This window comes from Pholcus phalangioides, unplaced genomic scaffold, assembly GCF_987345545.1.
Source record: "Pholcus phalangioides strain wild (caught in Gottingen) unplaced genomic scaffold, Ppha-v1.0 ptg000041l_1, whole genome shotgun sequence".
Lineage (NCBI taxonomy): Eukaryota > Metazoa > Arthropoda > Arachnida > Araneae > Pholcidae > Pholcus > Pholcus phalangioides.
This window is the reverse complement of record NW_028301627.1, coordinates 5,825,100-5,842,170: the sequence shown is the minus strand read 5'-3', so window position 1 is coordinate 5,842,170 and position 17,071 is coordinate 5,825,100. Positions and strand designations below refer to the sequence as shown.

Below are 17,071 nucleotides of genomic sequence, written 5' to 3'. Positions count from 1 at the left end.
AATATAACTCGTTTAATTGGATCATTGCGGTCTAAAAATGATAACTTTGTCGCAATTAGGAATGACGCATCACAAAAATCGAGCCTTCATAAATCTGATGATAGGAGCAAACCTCTAAGAAAGAGATCTTTAGCGTGGCATAGGGTGCATTCTACTGCTGAAAGTCGAGTCGGCGTATTACGTTCACCATGCATTGTAAGAATCGATAGGAATAAACTTCGAGAGAGTGGAGCATTAGGATCAAAAGGGGTACAAGATCGTCCTTATTCTGCAACAACGGGAAATGACACGGTACAAACATCGAACCTGCAAAAATCCGACGATAGCAACAAATCTCTTAAAAACATGGCTTCAGCATGTCAGAGGGTACAGGATCATCGTTCTTCTGCAGATCAAAGTGATGCAGTGCAACCAACGAGCATCCGAAAATCGGATACGAACAATTCTAGAAAAAGCCGGCCATCAGAATCTGATTCGTTACACGATCACCATCCTAGTGCAACTGAAAGTAACATCGTGCAGCCACCGGGTGTTCATGACTCCGATAATGGCACCACTGGAAATAATAAATTATTACCGTCTGCTATAGAAAGTCATAGCGTAAACACATCTCAAATCGGTGAAACGATGGCTGGTACAATTCAAAACTCGCAAAAGACAAGTGAATTTCCATCTAGTGATGGATACAGATCTCGTTCACCGCATCTAATGTGCAGCATTAAAGATGAGCGTCAGCTTTCTATCAATCAACTACATAAATTTTCTCAATCACGAGACGAATCTCAATCGACACAACTACGAGACGAATCTCAATCGACACAACTACGAGACGAATCTCGATCGACACAACTACGAGACGAATCTCGATCCATCCAGCCTCGAAATGGATCTCGGAGATTTCAATCCACCACACCACGGTATGGATATCAAGGATTTCAATCCGCCCAACCACAAGCACGTGGCGGATCACATTTGCCAAGAGGTCTGGCTGATGCCATCGTTAGCTTACTGCCTCCAAGAAGACACAAAGCACTTCCGAAGATCCCCCGAGTTGAATTTTGACGAAAACTTTAATATCACGCAAAAAACGAACTTTTATTTATTTGGCTTCGAGATTTCCCGAGAGGAATCAATTCTCAAACGAACAGATATAACAGCAATAATAACATATACTTTTACACAGCAATACAACAACATTCATGGCATAGCTATTAAACTCTAGACACATAATCGAGCGTTGTCTTTAATTTTTATCTATCGTATCACAACGTTATCGAGTAATGCTATAGAATTTGGACACTTATTTTTACATCAGAAGAAAATAACCCTACTTACCTTTTTTTTCCTAATTGATCTTTGTAACCTTTTTGAAGCGTTCATGAAGATTACAGTGTACTCATCAAACGAAAAAAGCGTTGAATGTGCCAAAGCTACCTGTGCGATGTAATGCAAAACGAAGACTGTATTTCAATATGATAGTTTGTTAATATTCTTTTATATAATTGGATGATATTTTGTAAATTAACGTAGCGTTGTGATATTTTACAAATGAACGTAGTGTTGTGATATTTTACAAATGAAGATTATATTTTGAAAAGATTACTTTGTTAAATGACGATTATGTATAAAGATGTTATTCACGTGTAAGGTTTTCGGCGTGATTTTCTGCAATGTTGAGAGTGGACGGCCCACGTTTCCCAACTTTGAGGCTCAAATGCGAGCCGTCCTTCTTTTCAAAAAGACTCCCCACAGAGGAAACAGATACCCACACACGAACGCTAAAATTAATGTAAACAATACTTCCAGTTGCAGTTTATGAATAACAATCATGTTTCTGGAACCTATGGAGGTTTTCTTTATACATTGAGAGCATTTTCTGCTATCGTAAATCCATCCCAAAGAATATGGCATATATATTAGTGGTCTGTCAGAAGACTTAACTCGGTATTATTGAAAAATTATGTTTTCAGTTTAAAAAAACCGAATACATTTCTAATCTAATTAATCGTCAACGATGCAGTCAGTAAAAATGAAACAAATATACTAATTGCGTATGAAAAAAAAAATTGTCTATATGTTTTCCAATTTGTTCATGGTTTCACACAGGGCCGGTCCTATAAATTCTGCCGCCTGAGACGAATAATATTTTGCTGCCATTAAGGTACGACTATCTGAAAAGAGTTTTCTTCCTTCGCCTCTATTATCTTGATACAGTGGTTCCCGAAGTGTTGATCATGACCCCCCCCCCCCCCCAGGACGGAGGTAACGTTGATGATTTAAGATGTTGCGATAAAATTTCCTGAATAAAACGTTTTGATGAGAGCAAATATATGAAATCAACATAATAACTCTTCTGTGAAGAGGGAGCTAGGTTCCATAGTGGGAGCACCAATTTATATTTTTTCCTATGGGTTTTGCAAAAATGTCTGCTTTTCAAAAGATTAATTGAACTATTTAGCACATGAATATCATATAAAGCATTAAAATTCTACATAAAATTTACTAGAAGTCACTTGAAGAAAAATCTTATCCTATCAAAAGTATCACAAATGTGCTTTTGTGAACATAAAAACTAATAAATTAATATTTATTCTGAATCCACAAAGACAAAATTTATTTCTTGAAAATCCAAGAATCACTCTCCTCATTTCCCAGTTTTTGAAATCGTAATTCTCCGCGTTATGTTTGCATAGCATAAAGATAAGTTTTTCTACCTTGTTATTTATACGTTGCTGCGAAATAATATTCCCGATTTCATACGTTTGTAACTAGGAGCGTAAGCAGGAAAGAACATAGGGGCCCGTGCCCTCCCCAAGACGAACAACAATTAAAAAAAATTTCTAATATTTTAGTGAAAAATTTAAATATCGGAAGAAAATACTTCCTTGAGCTCCCCAAACTCAATGCGCCCCCTCTAAAGGTCGATCTTGCTTACGCCAATACTCGTGATCAGGGTGCAGGATATTGTAATGTGGTAGGTAATAATGGATATAGTAATGTTGTAGGTCTTCTCATGGTGCAACTTGGGTAACACAAATTCTACCACTAGTGATTGTACCGCTTGATCATTGTTTGGCGTAGCACAACCTTTATGGTCCTTGTGTGTGTGTGCACCAATCAAAAATTAACTCCAAACCAATCCTCCATTGGTTGATGACACATAACAACAAATCCGTCAGAAAAATATGATATTCATTTATGGTGAAGTGCTGTTGTGAACTCTCTAAAATCACCCTCTACCGCCTTTGTTATTGCGATTCAACTGCACATGACCAAAAATGCTTGTCTTTAGGTGTCTTACATTACCTCTTAAAGTTTATCCCATGTATTTAGAATCACCCTATATTCCATGTGAGAAATATCAGTGATCTGGAACCCCTTCTGCCACCTATCAAATAAAACTGTGAAAATTCTTCGATTGAAATTAGCAACAAGATTTTGATTAATGTGCCAGATGCAAAAAGCAATAACATATGATATTAGTTCACGGGCCCCGTCTATTATGAATTTGTAATGTTAAAAAAAAAATAGAATTTACATCTGATGAGAATCATCTCGAGCAGCCGGGCAGGAGCTCCTGCCAGACCCACTTCCTTAGCAGGGACCTCAGATAAAGAGAAGATAAGATCTGTCACAATGATTTATGACAATAAATATGTAAATTAAGAGGTGCTGCCTAGGTCCTCTGCCATTCTGCCCTGGGGCTATGATGTTGTTGGGACGGCAGTAGGGACACACTTTTTTTGGATAAATATTCAAATATTTGTTTGAATTCTGTAGACCATTATCATCAAGGGTTCAGCGGAACTGACTTATAACTATCAAGGGCTCTGCGAGAAACTTTACGTTGGAACCCCCTGTTGTAGAAAATAGATATAGGTATACAGAAATGAGCAGTCAGAACATTCCAGAGCAAAACAGCACCACACTGGAGATTCTGCTGTTATTGTGTTATCTAAAAGAGGCATTTGCCAGAAGGGGAACAAGAAATCCAAACCTGTGCTGGGGATTAAGAAAAGGTCAATTGGAAAAATTTTCATAAAGAGCGAAAAGATCCTGGACAAAAACAAAAAGAACCTAATTTTTTTTTTCATGAACCAACTTCTCTAGAGATAGGTAGCACTTTTTAGAAGGGCAAGAGTGTGTGTTGAGGTGAATTAGGCATTGAATAACAAAGAGTTGGATAGCAGCATTTCAATACTGAAAAGTATTGTATTTACCTGAGCTTATTTATCCATTCTAAATTTCTGTTAAAAATTATCTTATGTGTAAACATTTTCGAAAGTGAAAACACCGACATAATAAATCTGTCAAAAAATGCTGCCCGTGTAATCATGCTGCCCTAGGCCACCGCCTTATATGCCTGGCGCTGGTTTCACACCAAATGAATCAAGGACTCCCGCACAATATATGATTAGCCACCAAACATCTTTCTTTCAAATCAGCATAATCTTATGAAAAGAAACACTTTTCATTCTAAAAAAAATTTCAATCCCTTGATGTTGATAAGGATCTACAAACTTTCATGTTATTTAAAGACATATTATATCATATTTATTGCCTACTGAAATTCAGATTCAATTTGAGAACTCCTTATTTCCCAGTAGGTAAGCACTGAAACTACTTTAAAAAACATACCATGTATCATCACGTACTAAAAAATGTTTTGAAAAAAAAAGATTTCAAAAACCTTTCCAGGGTCTTTGATAGTCCTTTCGGCATGTCACATTTCTCACAGAAATTATATCTACGCTTGGTCCCGAAAGTTAATGGGACATCTTATATGAACACTTGTAGAAGGCATAGAATCAAATAGTGAAACCGAGATGGGTTTTTTTTAACTGCGTCTCGAAAAAACCTAAACTTCAATTTTTATGAAAGTAATCATTCTGTCCCTTGAATGGCATCAACTAAGTTTGACTGCATTAACTCAATGTATTTGTTCTGCACAAATATTCAAAATCTTGGAGTTTTAATGTATTCAAATGCAATAGAGATGATCGATAGTATGGAAAACAACACTAGCACAATCTCGGACAATATTATTTATATTATTCGATTACTACCGAAGTGATACGTTATCATGTATCATGCAAGAGATCACAAGGAAGCACACAGTTAACGAGATCCAATGAAAACAGTTTCGATATGGGAAATGTCCAACTGTAATATAAACCTCTCTATAGTAATTCTGAACTCATCGATAGATATCTTAAGGGCCTCCTCACATGGGGAAACTAGTCTGGCAGTTGATAGGAGACACCGTATCCAGCGGACCAACACCTACCTTTCAATAGAGTTCCTCACACGAGGATATTGCCGTATTGGCAACGAAATATTCTACGCAACGGAGTTACTTGGCGACTGGCCATATATATACGTGCACAGCACTCACGTGCGCGTGGGAGTATATGGGAAAATCCCGCACCCCTTCAAGATAGTCATTTTTTTTTCTCTCTCGGTATAGTATAGTCAGCTTATAAAAGGAAATAAAGCTTCATGGTCTAGATCTAAAACTCCTCCTAAATATTGGATATTCGCAACATGAATTTCACTTACCTTAATCAAGGATCAGCTAATTAGTTAAAAAAAAAATTCACTGTGTCTTTTTTTATGATTCCGTATAACACAAATAATCCAATTGCAGTTGGTTGAAACGAATAGTGTACGATGAATGTTATTTTCAACCCATAATTTTTGTTTCAATTTATTCTTTGTTTTGCAGAAATAATAGTGTAGGATGTGATATTTGTTTATAGTAAAATATCAACTTCATCACAGCTGAAATCGCTAAAAATTTGATTTTTTTTTCCAACCTCGGTTCATAATGTACAGGGAGATAAACTAAACACTGTGACATTTTTACTCATTTTCCCGGTTTTTGAGATTTTTTTCTAGTGTGAGGGAGAACGGGCAACTCAACTCTCAAGTTGAGGTTACTGGAGTTCAAATTGAGTATCTCCGTGTGAGGAGGCCCTAATTCCAAAATAATAAATCTTTTCTTTATATCAATCACAGACTCACAAAGACATAATAAAACTACACAATAAACCTATGAAGACAGAAGCTTTTTATTTAACAAATCACACAAAAGATAATCTTGTTGAGCATTGTTTTCGAAAATTTCGAATAAAACCTCAAATTTTCACGGGCCACTTGACACCTAAAATACCTAGCTTTAAATAAATTCAATAAAAGACGTTTTGTATGTCCATATGGAATACTGAAAAAACCACCGGTGTTGTTACCAGTATGTATTGAGAATGTTTAACTGAAAATTTAGTTTCCATGTCAATCGATAAAAGATTCACAGAAAACTACTTAGTATCGTCGATTGGCAACAACCGATACGAACTCCTCACAGAATAAAATATTCAATTTTAAAATTAGATTTTAGAAGAGTGCTTATTGGATTCTTTCATTTAATTATTCTTTCCTTTCAATGCTCCTCATTATCACTTGAAAGAGGTGCAGGTTCTTCCACTGAAATATAGTGGAAAGACAGACTCTTAAGCTGAGCCATTTGTTTGGTGCTAGCAATTTCATTCAAACCTCCTTCAGAATGAATTAACTTGTGCTTCTTCAGATAAGAACTGGTTGAAAACTTCCGGTAACAAAAATCACATTCGAGTGGCTTCTCTCCCGCGTGAATACTTCTGTGAATGTTTAAATCGCCTACTCGAGAAAATGCTTTACCACAGATTTCACACGAATGTGGCTTCTCCCCAGTATGGACTCTTTTGTGTCGGTTAAAACTACCGTGGTCGGAGAATTTTTTACCACAGATTTCACACTGGTGCGGCTTCTCTCCCGTGTGGACCCTGTTGTGAGTTTTTAAATTGCTTACCTGAGAAAATGTTTTACCACAGATTTCACACTTGTGTGGCTTCTCCCCAGTGTGGACTCTTCTGTGTCGGTTAAAAGTGCTATGGTCAGAAAATACTTTTCTGCAGATATCACACTCAAGTGGCTTCTCCCCAGTGTGGACTCTTTTGTGTCGGTTAAAACTGCTAGGGTTAGAAAATACTTGACCACAGATTTCACACTTGTGTGGCTTCTCTCCAGTATGGACCCTGCTGTGCACCTTTAAATTGCCTGCTCGAGAAAATGTTTTACCACAGATTTCACACGAATATGGCTTCTCCCCAGTGTGGACTCTTCTGTGTAGGTTCAATTCACTGGTTCTAGAAAATGTTTTACTACAAATATCACATTCGTGTGGCTTCTCTTCAATATGGACCCTGATATGTGATTTTAAATCACTTAATTGCGAAAATGTTTTACTACAGATTTCACACGAATATGCCTTATCACCAGTGTAGACTCTTTTGTACATGTTCAAATTTTTACTGTTAGAAAACATTCCACGAGAGATATCACACTTGCATTACTTGTATGGACCCTGTGGTGTGATTTTTAAATTGTCTACTTGAGAAAATGTTTCACTACAGATGTCATATTGATGTGTGTATCATCTACAGTGGGCATTTCAGTCTAATATCTATACGGGCACTAGTCTAAAGCATTCCTCCTTTTCATCAAGGTTCTTCTACATCACCGACACTTGTAATAATTTTCGTAGGTTTGAAATGATCGGAAAAACTATAGCTAAAAACTATAACAAAAGAAAAACTATAGCACTATGAAGAAATTGGAACAAAAAAGTGTGTGGCATTGCCTTAACCCACGTATGTGATCTTGTAGATCCATACTCTCAAACATGCGTGTGAATGTAGAGCAGACAACTGAATCTGTTGCAGTTTCTACAATTCTTGTGTAGTTTGATGTTTTTCAAAATTTTTTCTTCACATATCACTCTTGTAGAGATTCGACTGCTTTATCCTGCACAGATGATGATTTATAATTCGATTATCTGCAAAAAAAAAGTATCATCATTACAAAGTCTAGATATTTTTAAATTAAGGTTTGCAATGTTTTGGAGTGTACAAGTAAAAACCACAGTATTTACCATCTGTCCAAAACTTCCACCTCAAAAACCGTACATGAAAAATGAAAATCGAAGTAAAGAGAAAATATCACTAACCAAACAGAAAATTGTGAAATTTAAAACACTTGATGCAAACAGTAATATGATTTATATAAATAGGTATATACAGATTTTATCAGCTTAAAACTATCAACTTGACTGAAGCACTAACAAAACACTAAAGACAAAAATCAAATGACACTTTCTGACAGTTAAAGATCTTCTGACAGATTTTGGTTTTAGACAGTTTTTCTATGAATTTCCACATCAGAAAAGTGCAGGCATGGAATAAAAGTTTTATGTATATTATATATTATGTATATTATATATACATAAAACATTCATATATTTTGTTATTTTGATGCCTTGGACAAATTTTGGACACTTTGAGGATCCACTATCAAGGACTTCAGTTTTTTTTGCCTGCATGTGGTTTTTAACTTTTTTTTTCATCATGACAACGATAGTACTACGTATTTATATAAGACTAGCTGCCCTGAGCCAGTCACATACACAAACAGAAATTCATAGAGACAACAAGCAAATTTTTTTAACGAGGTGACTGAAAGGCACAAGTATGGATGTCATTTATAATTACAGCAACCTAAATTAAAACAATAAGGAAGAATGTAAACAAGTTAAGAAACTAAAATTATAAAGGACTGAAACAGCAGATATACACTGTCCACTGGCACCTATGCAACATACTATAAAAGTTACCACAGTATATACATACACAGTGAAACCTGTCCAAGATGGACACTGTATGAGACGGAAACTTGTCTTAAACGGAACAAATATATAGTCTTGTGAATAATTAATGCCTTTTCAATCATATGAAACCTCTTTAAGACAGAAATTGTCTAATGTGGAAACAGAAGACATATTTAGTCTATTTGTAGATACAAAATCTGCTAAAACTGAAGAAGTTTTGACTGAGTGCAAGTTTTTGTCCTTTGGATGGGAGGAAAGTTAAGTCGTTCTGATCCCCCCCCCCTTTTTGTTAGGCAAACTCTTTCACTTCTTGGAAAAAAGATGCAAATGCTTATTACCTATCTGAACTGGTTCTGAAAAAAAATGGGTTTACCAGACAAAATTTAGTGAAAGCTTGCTTAGCATTTCATTTATGTAGAAAGTGGGGACTTTCATTAGAAAATACTCCTATTTCTTGGACAAAGTTTGATAATTTTGAGAGAGTAATAAACGAAGGAGACTGAACTGTTGTTCACGATTTAGCGACACCGTGTTTTGACTACTGCAGAGAGCTGTTGCATTCACAGCTGTCAATACTCACAATGAAAATCAAATCAAATGAAATATTCAGCATCTAACTACAGGCTTTAGCTCTTTTTCTTTTACTCCTTTTCCAAGAAATCATTCCAAGAACACAACTTTCCAAAACTGAGTTCTGCCAAAAACATTCTCTGCAACAGACAATATCAAAACTCCTAATAGATGAGATTTTTATCCCTATTGGATGTTGATAATATCCACACTTTTTTTTAACACAAAAAAGAATGAAAGCCCTCTCCTATAAATGTCACTAAAATGATAAGCTGGCCAAGAGGTTTCATACATTCATTCTTCACAAGCATGACCTTCCTCTTGCCCCCAACGCATAATAGGGACCCATCATAGAGAAAAAAAAATTAAAGATTGTCGAAATACCCACAAAGAATATGGAAAAATTCTTATAACTGGTAACACGCAGGAAATTGTAAAAACCAGTCATGGTAAAGGAACAAAAATCTTAGTCAAGTTAAGCCAAACATGTGTTGACTTAGAGAGTTTCCCCTACATTGACATTAGTATTGTGCCAACCAAGGGAATAATAGATGTCGAGTTATCCACGTGTCGAGTTATTGAAATTCCACTGTATTATCATTTTCGTGATTGAGACGTTATTTCACATTTACTGAAATATGAAGTTGCCATTCAAATTGCATGTAAATTTTAGTATAAAAGGCCTTGAAATTGCTCCAAAATTATTGCAAATTCCTCAGTATGAAAGAAACAAATTTTTATCAATGTGCTTATGAATAGCCTGTTGCTCTGAGGTTCAGGCACTGGGAAAACAGAAATTCATGCTCCCTCCCTCCTATATAACATTTTTTGAAGCATAGTTACAGGTTATTATTGTGTAACAATATCCATAATGAAATATGCTGCTGTCTTTGTTTATTTTACACATCAATGTCAAATTTCATGAATTTGTATCTGTCAAATTTATGAAATTTGACAAGATGAAAAAGATGCAATATTTGACAAAAATGGGCTATAGAATATACATAATACAGCAAAATTTGAGGGTCCCTGAAAAATAAATAACCCATGAAAGATTGTAGGCCTCGGGCACATGCCCCATTTGCCCAGGGGAGAAACGAGAACTGTGTTTAATGAACAGTGAAATATTTTGTGTATTTTTTATCGGAAACACCAAGAAATCAGTGTGACAACGATTGCAATACAGGATGTATATTGCCCATTTTATTTATTTTTCCTGTAATGTAGATTCAAAGATTATGAAAGCAAATAAATTAACAGACTCACATTATTTTATTTAATGTAATTCAGTCTGTGCACGTGAGAAGTATTATAAGCTGTAATATTCAAACATGAATTCTGCAAATACTGTTAATCATGAATAGGCTATATGAAGCCAAATATGGCAGTATTGCTTCAGTTTTGTACACATTATTCTCGTGAGCCATGTGATGTGTTTGTGGACGGCATTCTTGTTTCTGAACAGGCCAAATATAAAACAAATTGTGAGAAAAAGAATGTTTCAAAACCAAAACAAACAAAATATTTTGAAAAAACATTGACATTTAAAAAAAAAATTACTCAAAATACCTCGAAACGTGTTTCTGAATATGAAAATTGAAGAAACGAATGAGTTTGAGCCTCTTCATGTATAATGTCCACCAGATGATATTATTTTGCCTGTTTATATGGAAATGCATAAGATGTTACTTGCACAAGAAAATAAAATGTAAACCACACCATAAAAAAACAAATCACAGTTGATTAAATTTCTTAATTTGGTGTGTGTTCAGTGCACGAAACTGCAAGTCTCTCACTCATTACATAACACAAAAAATGAAGTAAAACATGATGACAACACGTACAAATGAATTAATTCAGAAACATTCTAGGGGTTTTTCTCTTCTTTTCACCTCTTGTTTTAGGTTTGTGATACAATAATTCACGTTTCTCAATTTTTTATCACAAATCACTCAAAATGCAAATTTCTGTCATCACACAATTTATTTCTCAGAGCTTTTTCAGCCAATCTTCATGAAATTTCTCATACTCGTAAACCAAACATAGGGCTAAAGAATGAATTTAAATATACCAGATCGAATAAAATTTTCAAATTTTTGAAAAAAAAAAAACCTTTGTTTCATAGTTTTGTGAGAACAGAGTTTCATGTTTACAACACATTCATATCACGAAGTAAGAGCTCTAAGCAGAAAATAACTTGTCTTTCTTAAGGGACAAAATCTTAAGAAAAGTTCTTCACTTCGAAAACCAAACATAGAGCTTTGCGAGATACTTTAGAAGGCGCAGGCCCTATAATAAAAAATAATAAAACGCCAACTAAACACAAGATGAACTTTTAAACATAAAAATTAAATATATATCGGCAGCCCAATTCAAAACTGCAAAAACTCAAAATTTTCTGGTTTGAGATATTTGCGCTGTAAAGCTTACTTTGCATGGAACTCAATAGGAGTTTGCTCACAATAAAGCACTGTTTACGTGGTGGAAAATGGGGGAAAAAGCAGGTTCGAGAACCGCTTCGTGGATTTTCACAAAAACTTGTTTACATGAACACGGCATTTTAACCCCCACTTTTCAGCTGTTGTCGGAGATCCCCTGGGTTGGCTGGTTCGATTCGCCGTGCAAAGGATTATAAGGGAAAGAAGGTTACACTCCTTAAGTATCTCCCCAAAAAAAGGGGCAATTCTAGCTCCCCTTTTCTTTCCCTACAAGGGAAAAAAGTTGTCAAGCAGGCGATAAAACTCCTAATGCTACTGCAATTTGTTACTTTGAATTTTATTTCCAATTCCCGCAATATTTGGTATGATTTTACAAATCTCTGAACAAGGGAAATTTCTTCAGCTCTCAAAAAATGACACTGACAAAGAATCAACTCTTTCTAAATAAAAAAAGTATTGTACTTACATCAGCCGTATTTTGCAGTGCAATTATTGAACATGTAAAAAGGGCAATAGAAATAATATTTCGGGAGGGAGCCTAGGGTTTTCATTGACAGACAGACATGACCGCTGACCACTTAGAGAGACCATCTTCAGATGGTTTTCACTCTTTCCCAAAGGGTTTGACAGTCTGATGATGTCAGACTAAATTAATCGAACCAAAATCCTGCTAGCATTCACCAGAAACTAACAATGCAGAGCATAATAAGTTTTCATTGATAGTTGTCTCATACTTATGGTGTCCTGAAGCAGATGTTGTGTGGAGAAGGGATGCGTTACAATGTACACCCATGAATTAATAGAGGCTCCAACCCCATTGTAACAAATATAATGAGAGAGAGGTGTATGTGTATATATATAATATAATACTAGTGTTTCTGATTAAACGCGTGTTTATAGAACGATTCATGTTCATAAGCCAAAGTTCCACAATGAACAGGTCATTATTGTTATGTGGGAATCATGAAGAATTTTCATTGTATTTGTAATCACATGGTTAAGTACATTGTTCTATGCGTTTGCTCCCCATCCCCAGAAAAATATATCTGGCTATAGGTCTTTCCTCCAAGACATCCACAAAATTTAATTTGCCACACAAAAATGTAGCTCAATATTTCCTATTTAAATCAATGAAAAAATGTCCTTGGACATATGGATCCCTGCAGGCCAGTACACCTTGGAACACCTTTCTTTCTTTCAAACTGAGCACAACTCGGGTCTATCACCATTTATGGGTGATTTACTACCTAGTGAGTTGTGCCGGAAGTGTAGCTGTGTGTGTACCTAAAAGTCTGAGTGCATATGTAGAGTTGTGTTTAATTTTTCGGTGCTGCCATCTATATTTTAGAAGAGAAGTGAGTTATGTGTTATGATTGAATTAAATTTGTACTGTTTGTAGGTCTTTTGCTCTCTGTGGCGGCACTATGGTGATGGTGGGGTTCGAACTCAGGTCCTCACGATGCCAGTCCGTCACTATGACCACCATAGCGGCTTCTTGGAACACCTATAGTATATAGTCCCTTTTTTCTTTGGCAATTTCCTTTGTAGCATGTTGCCACTTTTCTTCCTCGTCAACCATTTTCATCCAATGGCTCTTATTATTGTTTCGTTCTGGTTGCCATTTCTAAACTATTGAATATTTTATGAAGATGATGTTGCCGTCCAGAGGTAGTTTTGTATGGAGATGAGTCATGCTAGAATCAATTGAGACGCTAGCATTTTGAACTTATTTTTTTTGCTCCACTACTAGGCTATTACTACTACTAAACCAGACATGCACCTCGTCCATATTCCTCTGTGGAACTTCTAACGGATTGGTACATGCTGGAATGTGTGTAAATGTATAGTGAACCTCCCGTGAAGTTTGTTTCTGTGTAATGCTTCTTATGTATAGTGCTGCCATCTGCAATCAATTTGTTTCTCAACTCATAGTTTAATGTGATTGAAGTGTAATGAATGAATAATTACACTGTTGTAGCCTGTTGCTCTCTGAGGCGAGACTTTTTAACGGCGAGATCAGCTCACATTCACGCCTCGAAGTTGGGAACCGCAGAAAACCAAGTTCAGCCGACCACCACTGCGGTGACAGTGGGATTTGAATGCAGATCCTCACGATGCGAGTCCGTCACTATATAGGCTACCATTTGTCCCAGTATGTTACATTTAGGTATCTTGTTGGAAAGATGTCTGGTGGTTAGATGCTTGTCTAACACCGTGAAGATTTCAGGTTTGATTATGGGAAAAGACTAAAGATAACAAGATATTTTTCCTCAGGAGATTGAGGCGAATAACGATAGGTCGCACCTTCATTTCCACCCCAACTAGCTAATGTCAGTAAATTATGTACAGCAATATGGCCAGAGTTGGTGATAATGTTGGAATATCACATTCTGGACTTTATTCTCTCCAGTTGCGCATTTCATATTTAAATTTTCATTATTTTTTTTTTTGCATACAAGCTGTTTGTGTTTTGATCCCGCAATCACCCTTCTATTGAACCAAGGGAGATTTTTTTTGCCCTGACCATTGCATTATTTAAAAGAGAGTCAAGGGTTTTTCCTATTATTTTCAATCGCGTTTCTGGCCTAAGGATGTTGTATTTTTTAAACTCTATCCCTAATTTGGTCTGAGAATATGATTGACAGGACTCTGTTCTACTCTTGGTGACATTTCATCATACTTTCGGATGTTTTTCTCCCCCAAGAGAAAAACTGTCAACACATCCCCGAAAGGGATTATGAATCAAGCTTATATTACTGGAGGGAGCATCCAGCCGCCGCTACGTCATCTACATCTAATGCAAGGATACCACGTGACTCGGTGCAAATTAACATGATCCCCCATAGAGATCAATGTTAAAATTGCCGATTTTATCATAGAAATGCGGAAATTTAGTAGGATTTTCCGCCACATCAATAATTTTAAAAATTGTATTGAATTCTTGATTTTTGAAATATTGAGCTCGCTTAGAGATACAAAGCCTGGAAAATTAAGCATAAAATAATGAGCCAGACCTACTTTTGAGGTGGATATCCGTGCAATAACATTAATTTCAGCTTTTTATTTATATCTTCCAAACACAAAAATGAAAATTAATGTCTCCATAGTGTCTTATATTATCCAATTGAATCAATGTGTTTTGAAATTAATTCTGGAATTATTTCTTTATTAATTATTATTTCTTTCATTACTTCTGGAGTAATTGCTTTAATCAATTCTGGATTTGTTTCTTTCATTAATGCTGAAATTATTTCTTTCATTAATGCTGAAATTATTTCTTTCATTAATGCTGAAATTATTTCTTTCATTAATGCTGATATTATTTCTTTTACTAATGCTGGAATTATTTCTTTCATTGATTCTGAAATTATGTCTCATTAATTCTGGCATTATCTCTTTCATTAATTTTGGAATTATATCTCATTAATTTTGGAATTATATCTCATTAATTTTGGAATTATATCTCATTAATTTTATTATTATCACTTTATTAATGCTGAAATTACTTCTTTCATCGATTTTGGAATTATTTCTTTCATTATTAATGCTGAAATTATCCCTTTTTCTTAATTTGTCTGGAATTATTTCTTTCATTATTAATCCTGAAATTATCGCTTTCATTCATTTTGGAACTGAAATTATCCCTTTTTCTTAATTTGTCTGGAATTATTTCTTTCATTATTAATCCTGAAATTATCGCTTTCATTTATTTTGGAACTGAAATTATCTCTTTCATTAATTTGAAACTGAAATTATCTCTTTCATTAATTTGAAACTGAAATTATCTCTTTCATTAATTTGAAACTGAAATTATCTCTTTCATTAATTTGAAACTGAAATTATCTCTTTCATTAATTTGAAACTGAAATGATCACTTTCATTAATTCTGGAATTATCACTTTCATTAATTCTGGAATTATCACTTTCATTAATTCTGGAATTATCACTTTCAATTATTTTTGAATTATCACTTTCAATTATTTTTGAATTATCACTTTCATTTATTTTTGAATTATCACTTTCATTTATTTTTGAATTATCACTTTAATTTATTTTTGAATTATCACTTTAATTTATTTTTGAATTATCTTTCATTAATTCTGGAATTATCACTTTCATTAATTCTGGAATTATCACTTTCATTAATTCTGGAATTATCACTTTCATTAATTCTGGAATTATCACTTTCAATTATTTTTGAATTATCACTTTCATTTATTTTTGAATTATCACTTTCATTTATTTTTGAATTATCACTTTAATTTATTTTTGAATTATCTTTCATTAATTCTGGAATTATCACTTTCATTAATTTTGAAGTTATCAATTTTGTCAATGCTGAAAGTATCTCTTTCATTAATTTTGGAATTATCTTTCATTAATGCTAAAATTATCTTTGGTTAAAATTTCGAAATTGTTTTTAAGTTATTGATATGCCTATTTCTGCTTAAAAAAATGCTTGATTAAAGCTGCAGAATTTCTTCAATTAATTTATATGGGGCCCATAATTAATTTCAAAACATCCTAAACTATATGGATTGATGCAATTGGATAATATAAAACATTAATTTTCATTTTCGTGCTTGAGAAGATATAAATAAAAAGCTGAAATTAATGTTATTGCATGGATATCCACCTCAAAAGTGGGTCTGGCTCATAATTTTATATTTAATTTTCTAGGTTTCTCGTATGTCTAAGCGAACACAATATTTCGAAAATCAAAAATTCAATTCAATTTTTAAAATTATTGATGCAGCGGAAAACCTTACTAAATTTCCGCATTTCTATGCTAAAATCGGCAATTTTAACATTGATCTCTATGGGGGATCGTGTTTGTTTGCACCGAGTCACGTGGTCTTCCGACGAAAGATGTTAGGGACATCGTTCTCAGCACTGCCAAGGCCAAGACCGCTGACGTCATGCTCGCTCCAGTAATATAAGCTCGATGGGATTATGCTATAACTGTGCAGACTGTCTCCGATGATTCCGACAGAACAAATTCTTTAATGGGTGGGTCGACCGAAACAAAAACAGAAAAATTACAAAAAAATAATTTTTTGATAAATAACCATTCAAGAAAATCGATAAAATTTAGTAATTAATGAATAAATTGCGTTACGGGTATTCTAAATAACACAGAAGCGCCCTCCCCGCGAATCGGTTAAAACGGTCCCGCGTGAATCTAACACTAACCTGCACTTATCCGCCCGAGGAATTCGTGAACTCATGCCGGAAAAGGATCGTAATTAAACCTTTTTTATACTCAATTATGAAAATTTGATTATTATTCAACGATCGAGACAACATGAGCACGATCCCAACTATTGCTTGCCAACAATGCTTTAATGCCGTAAATATCGTC

At 34.7% G+C, this 17,071-nt stretch overlaps 1 long non-coding RNA gene across 1 annotated transcript; it reads right to left on the bottom strand.

Moving 5' to 3' along the window:
• Positions 1 to 6,054: 6,054 nt before the first annotated feature.
• On the bottom strand, positions 6,055 to 17,071 carry LOC149065161 (uncharacterized). Its single transcript, XR_016195689.1, has 3 exons — positions 16,903 to 17,071; positions 10,841 to 10,930; positions 6,055 to 7,873 (listed from the first exon to the last, which is right to left on the bottom strand). It is a non-coding gene; the product is annotated as an uncharacterized LOC149065161 (long non-coding RNA).